At 35.8% G+C, this 18,770-nt stretch overlaps 1 protein-coding gene and 1 pseudogene across 9 annotated transcripts in view; both read left to right on the forward strand.

Moving 5' to 3' along the window:
- CHM (CHM Rab escort protein) overlaps positions 1–18,770 on the forward strand; it is a 555,159-nt gene that overhangs the window by 138,433 nt on the left and 397,956 nt on the right. The gene's annotated exons all lie outside the window — the stretch shown is intronic.
- LOC130456115 (glyceraldehyde-3-phosphate dehydrogenase-like) lies at positions 1,403–18,202 on the forward strand (annotated as a pseudogene).

The raw sequence follows: 18,770 nt of genomic DNA on the forward strand, positions 1-18,770 counted from the left end.
AGATCTCCCACTTGGAAATTGAAGCCCAGAAATCAAATGAAATAATAAGCAAATTGAAGACCAGAAATGACCTTCTGATAGCCATGAAAAGCAGGATAGATCCAACCAAAAAGGAAAAATCAAAAGATATTAGCTGAAAATCAATCATTAAAAACTAGAATTGCTCAATTAGAAACCAATGATCTCATAAGACAGCAAGAATTAATAAAGCAAAGCCAAAAAAAAAAAGACAGATTAGAAAGCAACAAAAAATATCTCACTGAGAGGGTGGTTGACCTTGAAAATAGAAGTCAGAGAGACAATTTGAGAATCTTAGGCCTACCTGAAAATCTGGAAAAAACCAGAAATCTTTCCACCATACTACAAGAAATTATTCAAGAAAACTGCCCCGACTTTCTACAACAAGAAGGCAAAATAGACATTGAAAGAGTCCTTAGATCACCCATCAAACTAAACCCTCAAAAGACAACTCCCAGTAATATAATTGCCAAATTCAAGAACTTCCAAGCTAAAGAGAAAATATTACAAGAAGCCAGAAAGAAACAATTCTGATATCAAGGCAAACCAATCAGGATTACATAGGATCTGCCAGCCTTCATGCTAAAAGACCACAAGGCTGGGAATATGATATTCAGAAAAGCAAGAGAATAGGGTCTACAACCAAGGATTAGCTACCCATCAAAATTGACTATATACTTCCAGTGGAAAGTATGGGCATTCAACAAAATAAAAGACTTCCAAATATTTGTAAAGAAAAGACCAGAACTAAACAGAAAATTTGATATCGAAATCCAGAAACCAAGAGAAACATGAAAAGGTAAATAAGAAAGAGGGGGGTCTTATTTTTTTTCTCTAAGTGCCTCAGATAAGGCCAAATCATTTATATTCCTATATGGAAAAATGTTATTTGTAACTGTCGAAAATTGTATTTACTATTATAGTAGTTAGAAGAATTATCCATAGGTAGAGATTGGGGTCCTAAATGGTTCAAAATCATATATAGAAAAAGAAGAAGAAAGAAAGGGGGATCACATCAAGAGAAACTTGAAGGAATAAGAAAATTAGGATAACCTATACTACACAAAAAAGCACATGGGAGAGGGAGGGGAAGAATACAACTATAAGAAGGAGAGGAAGAGAGTGCTAAAAGGTAATACTCAAAATTTATTCTCAGTGGAATCAATTCCAAGAGGAAAGAACATCTAGATCCATTGGGGTATTGAACTCTATCTTACGCTATAGGGAAAGTAAGAGGCAAAAAGTAAAGGGGGGAGTGGAGAGGGGAGTTAAAAAGGGGGGAGGAAAGAGGGGGAAGAAAAGTTAATAGATTTAAAAAAACAAAAGGGGAATAAAAAGAGGGGAGCAGAAAGGGAGGGTGGGGAGGGAAGTGATTCAAGGGAGGAGAGTGTGTGGGGTTGCTTAAAAAGACCGGAAAAGAAAATTAAGAAAGGAATATAAAGGGAGAGGGGGGGAAAGAAAAGTAAAATAAGGGTGGGGATTAGGGGAACTGATTAAAAACAGTATTCAGGTGTAGAAGGAAATAATGAAAGGAAAGAACAGGACAAGGAGAGAAAATGGAAATGCTGGGAAATATACAAGTAGTAATCATAACTTTGAATTTGAATGGGATGAATTCACCTGCAAAGCGGAAGCAAATATCAGAGTGGATCAGAAACCGAAATCCTGAAACACACATGAGGAAGGTAGATATACATAGGGTAGAAGTAAGTGGATGACGCAAAATCTATTGGGTATCAACTGATAAAAAGAAGGCAAGAGTCACAATCATGATATCTGACAAAGCCAAAGTAAAAAAAGATCTAGTTAAAAGAGATAGGGAATGTAATTATATCCTGATGAAAGGCAGTATAGACAATGAGGAAATATCTGTACTCAACATGTATGCACCAAATGACATAGCATCCAAATTTCTAAAGGAGAAACTGGCGGAGCTCAAGGACGAAATAGATAGAAAAACTATACTAGTGGCAGACCTGAACCTTCCTCTATCAGAACTAGATAAATTCAACCAAAAACAAATAAGAAAGAGGTAAGAGAAGTGAATGAAATCTTAGAAAAAATTAGAGTTAGTATATATGTGGAGGAAAATAAATAGGGACAAAAAGAAATACACCTTTTCAGCAGCACATGGTACATTCACAAAGATTGACCATGTACTAGGGTACAAAAACATGGAAAACAAATGAAAAAGAGTAGAAATAATAAATGCAACCTTCTCAGATCACAATGCAATGAAAATAATAGTAAGGGTATATAGAGAGACAAATCAAAAATTAATTGGAAATTAAGTAATACAATTCTCCAAAATCGATTATTTAAAGAACAAGTCATAGAAACAATAATTTCATTGAGCTCAGCTCTTCTCTCAAGCTCGCTGCCAGGATCCTCTGCTGCAGTCTCATCCCTTAGACAAGATGGTGAAGGTCAGAGTCAATGGATTTGGCTGTATTGGACGCTTGGTGATCAGGGCAACATTCAACTCCAGTTGAGTAGATATTGTGGCTATCAATGACCCCTTCATTGACCTCGCCTACATGGTTTACATGTTCCAGTATGATTCCACCCATGGCAAATTCAAGGTCACTGTAAAGGCAGAGAATGGAAAGCTGGTGATCAATGGAAAACCCATTACCATATTCCAGGAGCAGGATCCTGCCAACATTAAATGGGGAGATGCTGGATCTGAATACATTGTGGAGTCTGCTGGCATCTTTACCACCATGGAAAAGGCTGGGCCTCATTTGAAGGGTGGAGCCAAGCGTGTCATTATCTCTGCCCCCTCTGCTGATGCCCCAATGTTCATGAGAGGGGTGAACCATAAGAAATACGATAACTCCCTCAAGATCATCAGTAATGCCTCCTTCACTACCAACTGCTTGGTCCCCCTGGCCAAGGTCATTCACAACAACTTCGGCATTCTGGAAGGACTCATGACCACAGTACTTGCCATTACCTCTACCCAGAAGACAGTAGATTGCCCCTCTGGAAAGCTGTGGTGTGATGGGTGTGGGGCTGCCCAAAATATCATCCCTGCTTCCACTGGTGCTGCCAGGGCTGTGGGCAATGTCATACCTGAGCTGAACAGGAAGCTCACAGGCATGGCCTTCCATGTTTCCACTCCCAATGTGTCCATGATGGATCTGACTTGATGCCTGGAGAAAGCTGCCAAATACAATGACATCAAGAAGGTGGTGAAGCAAGTGTCAGAGGGATCCTTAAAGGGCATCTTGGGCTACACAGAGGACCAGGTTGTATCTTGTGACTTTAACAGTGACACCCATTCTACCTTCGATGTTGGTGCTGGCATTGTGCTCAACGACCATTTTGGCAAGATCATTTCTTGGTAGGACAATGAGTACGGTTACAGCCACCATGTAGTAGACCTCATGATGTACATAGCCACCAAGTAGTAAAGTGGAAAGCCGTGTATCTTCATCCCCAGCCAAAAAAGTAGTTCTACCACTGGGGAACCCACATCCATAACAACCTATATCCCCTATGCTGGGGAGACCATGCCCCGTTCACATCCCTGCCCCAAAGCACCCTTGTAGTGGGGGGGGAGCATAGAGTCCTATCTTGTATACCATCAATAAAGTCATCACATTCAGTGCAAAACAAAAAAAAATTTCATTGAAGAAAATGACAATGAAGTAACATCCTTTCAAAATCTATGGGATACAGCTAAAGCAGTACTTAGGGGTAAATTTATATCCTTGAGTTCATATATTAATTATAGGGGGCAGAGGTTAATGAATTGGGCATGCATATTAAAAATTAGAAAGTGAACAAAATAAAAAACCCCAAATGAAAACTAAAATAGAGATTCTAAAAATCAGAGAAATTAATAAAATTGAAAGTAAAAGAACTCTTGAATTAATAAACAAGACTAGAAGCTGGTACTTTGAAAAAACAAAATAGACAAAGTACTGTTCAGTCTAATTAAAAAAGGAAAGAAGAAAACCAAATTGACAGTATCCAAAATGAAAAGGGAGACCTCACCTCAAATGAAGAGGAAAGTAAGGCAATCATTAAAAACTGTTTTGCCCAATTATATGGCAATAAATGTGGCAATCTAGGTGATACAGATGAATACTTATAAAAATATAAATTGCCTAGATTAACAGATGTAGAAATACAATACTTAACCCTATATCAGAAAAAGAAATTGAACAAGCCCTCAAAGAACTCCCTAAGAAAAAATCCCCAGATCCAGATGGATTCACAAGTGAATTTTATCAAGCATTCAAAGAACAACTAATCCCAATACTATCCAAATTATTTGACATAATAAGCAAAGAAGGAGTTCTACCAAATTCCATTTATGACACAAATATGGTACTGATTCAAAAGCCAGGCAGAACAAAAATAAATAAAACTACAGACCAATCTCCTGAATGAACATAGATTCAAAAATCTTAAATAAAATACTAGCAAAAAGACTCCAACAAGTGATCATGAGGGTTATTCATTATGGTCAGGTGGGATTTATAGCAGGAATGCAAGGATGATTCAATATTAGAATTGACATATATCATGACACATAATTGACCATATCATTAAGCAAACCAACAAAAATCATATGATTATCTCAATAGATGCAGAAAAAGCCTTCGACTAAATACAACACTCATTCCTATTGAAAACACCAGAAAGCATTGGAATAGATGGGCCTTTTCTAAAAATAAGAAACAGTATATATTTAAAACCATCAGCCAACATCATCTGTAATGGGGATAAACTAGATGCATTCCCAATAAGATCAGGAGTGAAACAAGGATCCCCATTATCACCTCTATTATTTAATATGGTACCAGAAACACTAGCAGTGACAATTAGAGAAGAAAAAGAAATTGAAGGTATTAAAATAGGCAGTGAGGAGACCAAGCTATCACTTTTTGCAGATGATATGATGGTATACTTAAGGAATCCTAGAGAATCAGCTACAAAGCTAGTAGAAATAATCAATAACTCTAGCAAAGTTGCAGGATACAAAATAAACACACATAAATCATCAGCATTTCTATATACTTTCAACTCATCCCAGCAGCAAAAACTAGAAAAAGAAATTCCCTTTAAAATCACCACAGACAGTATAAAATACTTGGGAATCTATCTGCGAAGACAAATACAGGAACTATATGAACACAACTACAAAACAATCTCCACACAATTAAAACTAGATCTAAATAATTGGAAAAACATTAACTGCTCATGGGTAGGATGAGCTAACGTAACAAAAATGACAATCCTACCCCAAGTAATTTACTTATTTGGGGCCATACCCATCAAAATACCAAAACACTTTTTTATAGAATTAGGAAAAAATAAAGTTCATTTGGAAGATCAAAAGATCAAGAATATCAAGGGAAACATTGAAAACAAATGAGAAGGAAGGTGGCCTGGCAGTACCAGATCTTAACATGTACTATAAAGCAGTGATCATCAAAACTATATGGTACTGCCTAGAGACAGAAGGGAGAATCAGTGGAATAGACTTGGGGTAAGTGACCTCAGTAAGACAGTTTGTGTTAAACCCAAAGATCCCAGCTATTGGAACAAAAATGCACTATTCGAAAGAAAAAAACTGTTGGGAAAATTGGAAAACAGTATAGGAGAAATTAGGTTTAGATCAACATCTCATACTGTATACCAAGATAAACTCAGAATGGGTGAATGACTTGAACATAAAGAAGGAAATTAGGTGAACACAGAATAGTATATTTGTCAGATCTTTGGGAAAGGAAAGATTTTAAGACTAAGCAAGAGTTAGAAAACATTACAAAATGCAAAATAGATAATTTTATTACAGTAAATTAAAAAGGTTTTATATAAACAAAACCAATGCAGTCAAAATTAGAAGGGAAGCAAATAATTGGGAAAAAATCTTTATGAGAAAAACCTCTGACAAAGGTCTAATCACTCAGATTTATAAGGAGAAATATCAGTTGTACAAAAAATCAAGCCATTCCCCAGTTGATTAATGAGCAAGGGTCATGCATAGGTAATTTTTAGATGAAATCAAATCTACTAAGCACATGAAAAAATGTTCTAAATCTCTTATAATCAGAGAGATGAAAATCAAAACAACTCTGAGGTGTCACCTCACTCCTAGCAGACTCACCAACATGACAGCAAAGGAAAGTAATGAATGTTGGAGGAGATGTGCCAAAATTGGGACTTTAGTGAATTGATCCAACCTCTCTGGAAGGCAATTTGGAACTATGCCCAAAGGGTGCTAAAAGACTATTGGCCCTTTGATTCAACTGTAGCATTGCTGGGTTTGTACCCCAAAGAGATAATAAGGAAAAATACTTGTAGTAGAATATTCATAGCTGTGCAGTTTGTGGTGGCAAAAAAATTGGAAAATGAAAAAGCCAGAGTCAAGATGGCAGCCTAGAATGAGTAGAAGTTCAGACCTCTGAATACCCTTCCTTATGGATCTCAAACTGAATGCTCCTAGGGAACTGAAAATCAAACCTAAGAACAAGACAGAGACAAGGAACCCTCCTGCTAGACTCAATTCAAAAGATACGCGCCCCCCCCCCCCAAACCCAGAATCCGAGAACACTTGGCCTTAAGGGGAAAGTAGAAGGAAAGTCCCAGGACCCCTCCTCCATACACCTAGAGCACTGAGCCTCCATAGGCAGTGGAAACCTCTGGGTGGGCAAAGGTGCTGGTCTGGAGGGTGAACCTTGAGGGCAGGGCTGTGCCAAGCTCAGAGCATGCAAAACAGATAGTGGGGAAGGAGCTGGAGAGGGAGCATAGAACTCGCAGCCTGGCGAGAGCTGTGGAGATCCTCCATATTTACTCCAGCCTTCCAGGAGGTTTTGGTCTCAGAGTACACCCAGCCCAACCCAGCTGAACTTATCCCATCAAAAGTCTTCAGAATGTAGAGCACAGGCTCCAAATGCCTCCCACATTGATTGGTGGACTTTACTCCAATCAAAAGCCTCCAGAGGATAGGGAAGCTTAAACCCCAACAACCCTCCCCCACAGACTAAATCGAGAGATCTTCTGTCAAAGCTCCAAGAGGGGAGACTGACAGAAGCTCCCAAAACCAACAACATGAGAGGAGGAAGAGCACAGATAAATATGGGGAGTAAGGAAGGGATAAACATGAGCACACAACAGAAAAAGAAGAAAGAAATTACAATAGATAGCTTCTATACAGCGAATGTAACAGAGGGGGAGGAATCAGCAAACGATAATTCAGAAATCACAGTGAATTGGATACAGGTTTTGGAAAAACTCAAAATGCAATTCAAAACACAATTAAGAGAGGCTGAAGGCAATTGGGAAAAGAACTTAAAAACTAAGATAAGTTATCTGGAAACAGAGGCACTTGAACTAAAACGAGAAAATTGTGTCTTGAAAGCCAAAGTCAACCAGCTGGAAAATGAGGCAAAGGAGATGAAAAATGAGGTAAAGAGAATAAAAGATGACTTCCATAGAAAATCAGACCAGAAAGAAAAGGATGATCAAAAAGACAGAGATGAAATCCAGTCTTTAAGAACCAGAATACAACAACTAGAATTAAGTGACCTCACAAGGCAGCAGGACACTAAAAAACAAAACCAAAAGAATGAAAAAATTGAGGAAAATATGAAGCATCTTATTCACAAAACACATGATTTAGAAAAACGGTTGAGGAGAGACAATTTAAGAATCATTGGTCTACCAGAAGACCATGACAGAAAAAAAAAACCTGCAGGAAATCATTCAAGAAAACTGCACTGATTTTCTAGAACAAGAGGGAAAAGGGGAGATTGAAAGAATCCACAGATCACCTCCTGTACTTAATCCCCAACTGACAACACCCAGGAATGTTATAGCCAAATTCAAGAACTATCAGACCAAAGAAAAGATATTACACGCTGACAAGAAGAAGTCATTCAGATACCATGGAACTACAGTAAGGATTATGCAGGTTCTGGCTGCATCCACACTGAAAAACCGAAGGGCATGGAATATGATATTCTGGAAAGCAAGGGAACTAGGTTTACAACCAAGAATCAACTACCCAGCAAAACTGACTATATTCTTACAGGGCAAAGTATTGTCATTCAGCAAAATAGAAGAATTTCAAGAATTTGGAAAGAAAAGGCCAGACCTGAACAGAAAATTTGATGCCCAAGTATAGAACTCAAGAGAATCATCAAAAGGTAATTAAAAATGAAGGAAAAAAGAAAAACAAAACAAACAAAAAACTCCTTTTTTTTTTTCAAGAGACTCAATAAGCTAAAATGTTATGTAAGAAAAGAGGTCATTGGTAACTCTTAAAAACTGTTGTTATTACCTGGGCAGCTAGAAGAATTACACTTAGAGGGAACAGTGACTAACTGTATAGGATGAAAGGACATGACATAAATAGGTATATAGATATATACACGCATAAATACATATACATGTGTGTATTTATATATATATATATATATATGAGGTATAAAAGAGGTTAATACTAAAAGAAATGGGAAAAGAAACAAAAGGGGTAAATTTATATGTCACAAAGAAGCTCATGATGGGAGAGGAGAGAACATCAATACACTGGAAGGGTAAAGAGGTTGGAGACAGGAAATACTCAACACTTACCTGCTTTGAAATTGACCCAAACAGGGAAGAAGGATCCAATCCATTGGGGTAGAGCATAGATTTGTGCCCTATAGGGGAGTAGAAGGGTAACAAAAGGACTGGTGGGGAGCGAAGTAGTAGAAGGGAGGGAGAGAGTGGGGAGGGATAATTTTAGAAAGACTACAGGGAAAATAAGGGGAGAATAAGAAGGGAGGGGGTAGAAAGGGAAGTAGGGAACTAGGGGGACTGATTAAAAACAAACATTGGTATAGAAGGAAATAGTGAAAGAAGGAAAGGCAAGACTCGGAGTAGAAATCAAAATGCTGGGAAATACACAGCTGGTAATCATAACTCTGAATGTGAATGGAATGAACTCACCCATAAAATGCAAGGGAATAGCAGAGTGGATTAGAATCCAAAACCCTGCCATATGCTGTCTACAAGAAACACACATGAGGAAGGTTGATATGCATAGGCTGAAAGTAAGTGGATGGAGCCAAATTCTATTGTGCATCAACTGATAAAAAGAAGGCAAGAGTCACAATCATGATATCTGAGAAAGCCAAAGTAAAAATAAATCTAGTTAAAAGAGATAGGGAAGGTAGTTACATCCTGATAAATGGCAGTATAGACAATGAGGAAATATCCATTCTCAACATGTATGCACCAAATAGCATAGCATCCAAAGTTCTAAAGGAAAAACTAGTAGAGCTCAAGGATGAAATAGATAGAAAAACTATACTACTGGGAGACCTGAACCTTCCTCTATCAGAACTAGATAAATCAAACCAAAAAATAAATAAGAAAGAGGTAAGAGAAGTGAATGAAATCTTAGAAAAATTAGAGTTAGTAGACATGTGGAGAAAAATAAATAGAGACAAAAAGGAATATGCCTTCTTTTCAGGAGCACATGGTACATTCACAAAAATTGACCATGCATTAGGGCACAAAAACATTGCAAACAAGTGCAAAAGAACTGAAATAATAAATGCAACTTTCTCAGATCACAATGCAATAAAAATAATAATTACCTAAACAACCCTATATCAGAAAAAGAAATTGAACAAGCCATCAAAGAACTCCCTAAGAAAAAATCCCCAGATCCAGATGGATTCACAAATGAATTCTATGAAACATTCAAAGAATGACTAATCCCAACATTATACAAACTATTTGATAGAATAAGCAAAAAAGGAATTCTACCAAATTTGTTTTATGACACAAATATGGTACGGATCCCAAAGACAGGCAGGTCAAAAACAGAGAAAGAAAACTATAGACCAATCACCTCAATGAAAATAGATGCAAAAATCTTAAATAGGATACTAGCAAAATGACTCCAGTATGTCATCACAAGGGTTATTCACTATGACCAAGTAGGATTCATACAAGGAATGCAAGGATGGTTCAACATTAGGAAAACCATCCACATAATTGACCATATTAACAAGCAAACTGACAAAAATTACATGGTTATCTCAATAGATGCACAAAAAGCCTTTGATAAAATACAACACTCATTCCTATTGAAAACACTAGAAAGCATAGGAATAGAATGGCCTTTCCTAAAAATAATAAACAGTATATATCTAAAACCATGAGCAAACATCATCTGCAGTGGGGATAAACTAGAAGACTTCCCAGTAAGATCAGGAGTGAAATAAGGATGCCCATTATCACCTCTTATTATTTAATATAGTACTAGAAAAACCAGCAGTGACAATTAGAGAAGAAAAAGAAATTGAAGGTATTAAAATAGGCAATGAGGAGACCAAGTTATCACTCTTTGTAGATGATATGATGATATCCTTAAAGAATCATAGAGAATCAACCAAAAAGCTAGTCAAAACAATCAATAACTTAAGCAAAGTTGCAGGATACAAAATAAAACCGCATAAATCATCACCGTTTCTATACATCTCCAACCCATCACAGCAGCAAGAATTAGAAAGAGAAATTCCATTTAAAATCACCCTAGACAATTTAAAATACTTAGGAATCTATCTGCAGAGAGAAACACAGGAACTATATGAACACAACTACAAAACACTCTCCACACAATTAAAACTAGATCTAAACAATTGGAAAAATGTTGATTGTTCCTGGGTGGGATGAGCTAATATAATAAAAATGACCATCCTACCCAAATTAATTTACTTATTTAATGCCATATCCATTCAACTACCAAAAGACTTTTTTACTGAATTAGAAAAAAACCATAGCAAAGTTCATTTGGAAGAACAAAAGATCAAAGGTATCTAGGAAAATTGTGAAAAACATGCAAAGGAAGGTGGACTTGCAGTCCCAGATCTCAAACTATACTATGAAGTAGTGCTTATCAAAACAATTTAGTACTGCCTAAGAGACAGTAAGGAGGATCAGTGGAATAGACTTGGGGTAAATTACCTCAGCAAGACAGTCTATGATAAGTGCAAAGATCCCAGTTTTTGGGACCAAAACCCAGTATTTGATAAAAAAAAAACTGCTGGGAAAATTGGAAGACAGTATGGGAGAGATTAGGTTTGCATCAACATCTCACACCCTACACCAAGATAAACTCAGAATGGGTTAATGACCTGTATATAAAGAAAGCAACTATAAGCAAATTAGGTGAACACAGGATAGTTTATGTGTCAGATCTTTTGGAAAGGAAAGACTTTAAAACCAAGCAAGAGCTAGAAAAAAATCACAAAATATGAAATCAATAATTTTGATTACATCAAATAAAACAGGTTTTTGTACAAACCAAACTAATGCATTCAGAATTAGAAGGGAAACAATCTTCATTACAAAAACCTCTGACAAAGTTGTAATTACTCAAATTTATAAAGAGCTAAACCATTTGTACAAAAAAACAAGCCATTCTCCAGTTGATCAATGGGCAAGGGACATGAATAGGCAATTTTCAGTTAAAGAAATCAGAACTATTAATAATCACGTGAAAAAGTGTTCTAAATCTCCTATAATCAGAGTAAACATCTCTGAGGTATCACCTCACACCTAGCAGATTGATTAACATGGCAGCTACGGAATGTACTGAATGTTGGAGGGGATATAGCAAAGTTGGAACATTAATGCATTGCTTGTGGAGTGGTGAATTGATCCAACCATTCTGGAGGGCAGTTTGGAACTATACCCAAAGGGTGATAAAAGACTCTCTGCCCTTTGATCCATCCATAGCACTGCTGGGTTTGTACCCATAGAGATAAGAAGGAAAAAGACTTATACAAGAATATTCATAGCTTCCCTCTTTGTGGTGGCAAAAAATTGGAAAATGAGGGGATGCCTTTCAGTTGGGGAATGGCTGAACAAATTGTGGTATATTTTTATGATGGAATACTAATTGTGCTCAAAGAAATAATAAAGTGGAGGAATTCTATGGGAAGTGGAACAACCTCCAGGAATGGATGCAGAGCGAGAGTAGCAGAATCACGAAAACATTGTACACAGAGACTGATACAATATGGTACAATCGAATGTAATGGAATTCTCCATTAGTGGAAATGCAGTGATCCTGAACAACTTGAAGGAACCTACAAAAAAAAAACAAACACTATTCCCATCCAGAGGAAACACTGCGGGAGTAAAAATGCCAAAGAAAAGAACTGCTTGAATAGATAGGTCAAAGGGATATAGTTGGGGATGTAGACTCTCAATGAACATCCTAGTGTAAACAAAAACATGGAAATAAGTTCTGATCAAGGACAGAAGTAATAGCCAATGAAATTGCGCGGTGGCTACAGGAAGAATGGGTGGAGGGGAGGGAGGGAAATTATGTGATTATTGTAATGAAGGATTAATGTTTTAAATTGACTAAGCTTATTCAGATGGAAAATTTGGAAAATGAGGGGCTGCCCTTCAATTGGGGAATGGCTGAAGAAATTATGGTATTTGTTTGTGATGGAATATTATTGTGCTAAGAGGAATAATGAAGTGGAGAAATTCCATGGGAACTGGAATGGCATCTAGGAATTGATGCAGAGTGAAAGGAGCCAGAACCAGATGAACATTGTACAGAGAGACTGATGCACTGTGGTAAATTGAAATGTAATGGACTTCTCTACTAGTAGCAATGCAATGATCCAGAACTATTTGGAGGGACATATGAGAAAGAAAACTATCCACATCCAGAGGAAGAAGTGTTGGAAAAGAAACACAGAAGAATAACAACCACTTGATCCTATGGGTCATTGGGGCTATGACTGGGAAAGCCAACTCTAAAAGATCACCCTAGTTCAAATACTAATCAGATTAGGAAATGAGTCTTGATGGATGGCACATGTTAAACCCAGTGAAATTATGCGTCGTATATGGGAGGGGTTTGGGGGAAGGGGAGAGGAGGGAAGGAACATGAGTCCTGTAACCATGAACAATTATTCTAAATCATCTAATTAAATATAATTTAAAAATAATCAAACAGAATGGCAGGTTGAGCAGTTTGTATTTTAGCTTTAGATGTAGTAGGGAAGCATTGGAGCTTTCTGAGTTAGAGAGTAATTCAATAATGGCTGCCTTTAGAAAGATTATTTTGGAAGCTAGGATTACTTGACAAAATCAATCAATCCACTAATCAACAAGTATTAAGTACCCACTATGTGTCATAATAACAAATACTAATTACATACATACATATATATATATATATATATATATACATACACACACACATACATATCAAGTTGTTTAAACAAGATGTTTTTTGGAGAAAAGACACTAACAATAACAATCAGGGGATCAGGAAAGATTTCACATCTTAAGGGAAGGGATACTTTAATGAAGTGCAGAAGGAGGAAGTATATTCTAGGCACTGGAGATGGATGGCCAGGCAAAGACCCAGAGACAGTAATGGAAATTTTGGAGATTATCAAAATCAATACATTGGATTTCATTTGTGTACCTGGAAAAAAGTGAAACAGTGGCTAAAGTCTATCTTTGAATTGGAATCTCTTGTTAAACTAAGTCTGAAAGCCAAATGATTTTAATCATCTTTAATTATAATATTTATATCATATATATTTTTATATAAAATATAATAATTTAAATATCTTTAAATGTCTAATAACTTATTGTTCTTTTGGAACCTATGGTTCTTATATTTAAGAGAGAATGGCACAAAAGTTCTCTACTTGTCTCTCAGAAAAAGAGAAAATGTTTGAGACTACAGAGTAATCTATTTATATTTTCATGTATTTTTGAGTGATCAAGCCTTTTTAATTTTATTTGCTGTTTATCTTGTATTTAGCTTATTTGTAGATATTTGTTTTTGCTTTATCTTCTCCATTAGTGTCTAGCATATAGTAGGGGTTTGTTTTATACATGTTGATTAATAATTAAATGGCACCTGGCAAGAGATAGTGTGGTGAAGTGGATAGAAAATTAGCCTTGGTGCCAGGAATATTATAGTTCAAGTCTTACCTCTGTGACATATACTGTCTTTTGACACTTGAGCAAGGTGTTTAACCTCTCAGTGCTGTAAATTTCTGGCTTCTGGGCCCCTTCATACTTTTGTATGAAGAACTTTTGTCTATGTGGGTTGCATCTATCAATATTTACCATATTTTAAATTAAGAAATGATGAATTCTGAAATATAATCTATTAATTTACTTAAAATAATAAATCTATTACCCATTAACATTTTTATGAAAATTAACTATATTCCAAAACCAAAAAATGTAGTGAGAAGGGTAGCATTGTTTTTACATTTTGCTAATCTCTTTAAAAACCATAACAATAGAAAACTGTGCATCTGTGCATTCATTTTGCCGTAATATGTAATTTTGGTTAAAGTGTATGAAGGAAATTCTACCTCAGGTAGTTCGAAAATGGAGGTGCAACAAATGACAGTTTCTTAAAGGTAAGTTACAATCTTACCTTACAAGTGGAATCTGAAACTATGTGAATGAACGTTTTGCCCTCTTAGATTTTAACCTGTTGTTCTTTTTTGCACTTTGAATGATTCTTTTATACATCCATGAAATCTATTAGTCCATTTTTCACTTTTAATAGGTCTTTTACCCATGCATGATTTTGTAACTTCATGCATTGCTTATTTGGAAAATATTGGTTTGAGTTATATACATCTTCCAAATTTAGATACATTTAATTAAAGAGCATAAAAAATCACATTTGTTAACATTGCCACCAATAATCATCAGAAAAATCTTCAGGTATTTAGAGATTGTCAAGCTCATAGAGGTGATAAAAGTTTTGTAAAATTTGAATTTTCTTTTAAAAGCTTGAATTTTGTCATTGGCAACAAATACTGTCAGTTTTTTTCTTTGAAGTGACAGGCTTACTTTGTTCATTTTCAAGAAAATGCCAGCCTAATGCCAAGTCTAAAGAACCGTAGTTTATTTGTTAGTCATTCTTTCAAGTAAAAATTGTATTCCATGCAAAAAAGCTGTTAGGTAATCTCACAACTTAGTTGTACAAATGTTTTTTCCAAAGGGCAACCTTCATACTTTTGTATGTGGAGGTGTTTTGTGCATACTTCTAATTTTGTCAACAGAATATTAAAAAGATATGTACTCATGTCAAAATTGAATAAATATAATAATTTCTGTTTTTTGAGGACATTTTTAAGTGAAACTAGATATTTTTAACTGTATATGCTTGGCAGTGAAGAAAATAGTGACTCCTGGTACTGTTTGGTGCCACTACTTTGATTTGTGCTAAGGTACCAACGGTTTTGCTCACCATTTCTTTGTATCCTCAGTGCGAGTAGCAGCACAGTTATTTCAGGATAAACCATGAAATTCACAGAAATTATTCTTCACTTTGAATATTTCAAAACCACCTGTTTTTGTTGTCAAACATTTACATCAAAGATCTTCTTTGATGATTAATCGATTCTGATATCAGATGGATACAAGCAAAACAAGTCCAACCACAGCTGGAGTTTTTCTATTTGTAAGGCAAAAGTACAAGTTTGCAGATGAAATATTAACTCAGTCTTAATGTTTGCTAAGTCTAATTCAAAGGTCCTGTAGGCTCTAGAAAACCCCACTGTATACTTGTGAGAGAATGAGAGTGAAAAGGGCAAATAATGTCTAAGTATTTGAATGAAAATAGTTTGGACCTCAAAGATACTCCTCCAAAGGGTCTTGTGGCTCCCCCTGGGTTCTCTAAACCACACTTTGTGGTTTACACATTGTCCTAGGTAACTCTCTAAGACAATAAGTGGTAGAGTATATAAAAATATGAGGAACAGCAGAAAGGTGAGTTTGATTAAATAGAAGTATACATGTAAAGAGAATGAAGAATGTGTGGGAAATATGGAAAGGCAAGTTGGAGCCAGGCTGTGAAGTGTTTTAAATGCCAAAGAGAAGAGTTTGTATTTTATCCTAGAAATAATAGGGAAACACTGGAGTTTGAGCTGGGAAGTAGTATTATTAGGATATAGGTATAAAGGACGAAGTCATCTGCTAGTTTAACTTATGGGAGTTGATGAGATTATGGGGGACAAGTATAGAGGAAAAAGGGCAGAGCCTTCAGGAAAACCCATTATATAGGGGATGTGATATGTATGGTAGGCCAGCAAAGATGATAGAGAAGGAGCAATCAGACAGGGAAGAGAACCAGAAGAGAGTAATGTCCTGAAAACCTAGAGAGGAGAGAGGAGCAAGGCAAAGACAGATAAAAGATTAGGACTAAGAAAAAGACCATCAGGTTTGCAGTTAAGGTCACTGGTAATATTAGAGTCAGAATCCTAAAAAATCTTGCAAGACTAGAATGGGGACAGGCAAACAGACTGGAAGGGGGCAAGTCCACAGCCTGTTTTCATAAAGTCTTTTAGCTAAGAATGATTTTTTCCTTTTAAAATACAGTAAAAAAAATTAAATGTAAAAACCATATTTTACTTCTGAAACCATAAAAAGCAGTCAGCATCTAGCTCTGGGTCATAGTTTGCTGACCCCTGGGCTAGAGTATTGGACTGACTGAACGTTATAAATTGGAATTTAGTAAGGATAAAAGTAAAGTCATATATATTTAAGTACAAAAATAATCAACTTCATAAATAGAGAATGGGGAGATGTGATTAGACAGATGTTTGGGAAAAGATCTATAGTTTCTAGTGGAATCAATAGGAGTTAGGATATGGCAGCCATTGGGGTCCTTCTACCTTTCACTTTCTGTAATTCTGTAAGCTGTATTTTCAAAGATCTAATGTTTCTTTTCTGTCTGCTCAACACAAAATAACAAAATGACTTCACATGTATATTTTGTGGAAGTTGGCCTGCTTACTACTTGACTTGTACCTTGTTAATACTGTTGCTTATCATTCGGAAACACAACTCCAACTGTATATGCTGTTTGTGGCATCACTGAGATCTCATTCAAATTATTTAGTAACTTTATGTAAGTATCCAAGAGAGTTCTAAGAACAATATGTAGGTATTACTGACACTTAATGGATTCTCTGACAGAGGTTGGAAACTCAAGCAATTATAAAACCACAAGCAGTTAGAAAAATGCCATTGATAAACTCAGTATTGATTTCTGGTTTTAAAATAAGTTTGTATTGATGCCTTCTCTCTCTTACATCATTAGTTATCTCCAGTATCCTTCTCCCTGTCATATAACCAGTTGTAATTTTTAAAGAAGGAGGGAAAGTTAACATAAACAGTTAGTACATTGAAAAAATCTAAAAACATATACCTGCAGTTTTCCTACTTTCATGAAGGGTTGAGGAGGGTTCTCTTGTATCTCTTAATTTGAGTTCTATTTGATTTTTATAGTTCTACTATATTCACTTCAACTTTTTGGTGTGTGGTTGCTTATGATATTTACATTTTTGTAGTCAATATGTATGTCCTTTACTTCACTCCGCATCTGTTCATGTAGATTTTTCCATGCTTCTCTGTATTCATCATACCCTTTATTATAGCACAGTAATATTCCATTACATTTATATACTGCAGTCTCTTCATCCATTTTCTACTGAAAAGTTCTCCTGCTATTTAAGTGGTTCTTTAGTTCTAACCCTCTGAGACTTGGTAATTGAATCTATGTAAGTCTTTTGTGTGCTTTGGAAAGTTGATCCCCAGGTATTTTATTCATTTTATAGTTATTTGGAATGAAATTTCCCTATTTTTGCTTCTTGAGTTTTAATATTCTTATATAGGAATTCTGTTAATTTTGAGGGATTTTTCAGATAGACTACAACTTTAATGAAGCTGTTATCTAAATTTTGCTAATTCCTTAGGATTTTTGAAATATGCCAACATATCAACAAATAGGGGTAGTTTTAACTCCTCTTTACAAATCTTTTTGCCTCCAATTTCTTCCTATTATCTTGTTGCTGTTGCTAGTATTTCCAGAATATCAAATAACAGGAAGAGTGAATATCCTTATTTCACTCATATTTATTGGAAAAGATTTTAGTGTCTGATTTTAGGTACCTTTTATGCCTATAATTTGATTGCCATTTTGGTATGAGTGCTATACTTTGTCAAGGGCTTTTCCTGCATCCATTGAGATGATGCTGGTTTTCAATGCTTTTGTTTTCAATGTGATTATGTTGATTGTTTTCCTAATGCTGAACTGTCATTGCATCCATAGTATATATTTCATTTGGTTATAATGAATGATTTCTTGATTGAAATACTACAGTGTGACAAGATTTTGTTGAAAAATTTTAATCAATATTCATTAATGATATTGACCTATAGTTTTTCTTCTATTCTTTATTTTCTTCTGGTTTAGATATTATAACTATATTTACCTCATAAGATATTCTGGTAGGGTACTTTATTTTTGAGAATAATTTGTGAAGTGTGGGTACTAATTATTCTTTTTTATTTTTTTCCATTTGAATTAGTTTGGTACTAATTATTCTTTAAAAATTTTAGAAGGCTGCCATGGGAGGCTTCTCCGAAGCTCCGTGCGCTCTCCCAGGTGTGCAGTCTGGGAAGATTTCCTCTTTTCTCTCAGGCTATTCTTTCCTGTGCTTCAATTCAAGTTATTATCATTAAATCTTATAAAAAATTTTAGAAGAGGGGACAGCTGGGTGGCTCAGTGGATTGAGAGCCAGACCCAGAGACAGGAAGTCCTAGGTTCAAATTTGAACTCAGACACTTCCTAGCTGTGTGATTTTGGGCAAGTCACTTAACCCCCATTGCCTAGCCATTACTGCTCTTCTGCCTTGGAAGCAATACACAGTATTGATTCTAAGACAGAC

Source organism: Monodelphis domestica, chromosome X (genome assembly GCF_027887165.1).
Source record: "Monodelphis domestica isolate mMonDom1 chromosome X, mMonDom1.pri, whole genome shotgun sequence".
Lineage (NCBI taxonomy): Eukaryota > Metazoa > Chordata > Mammalia > Didelphimorphia > Didelphidae > Monodelphis > Monodelphis domestica.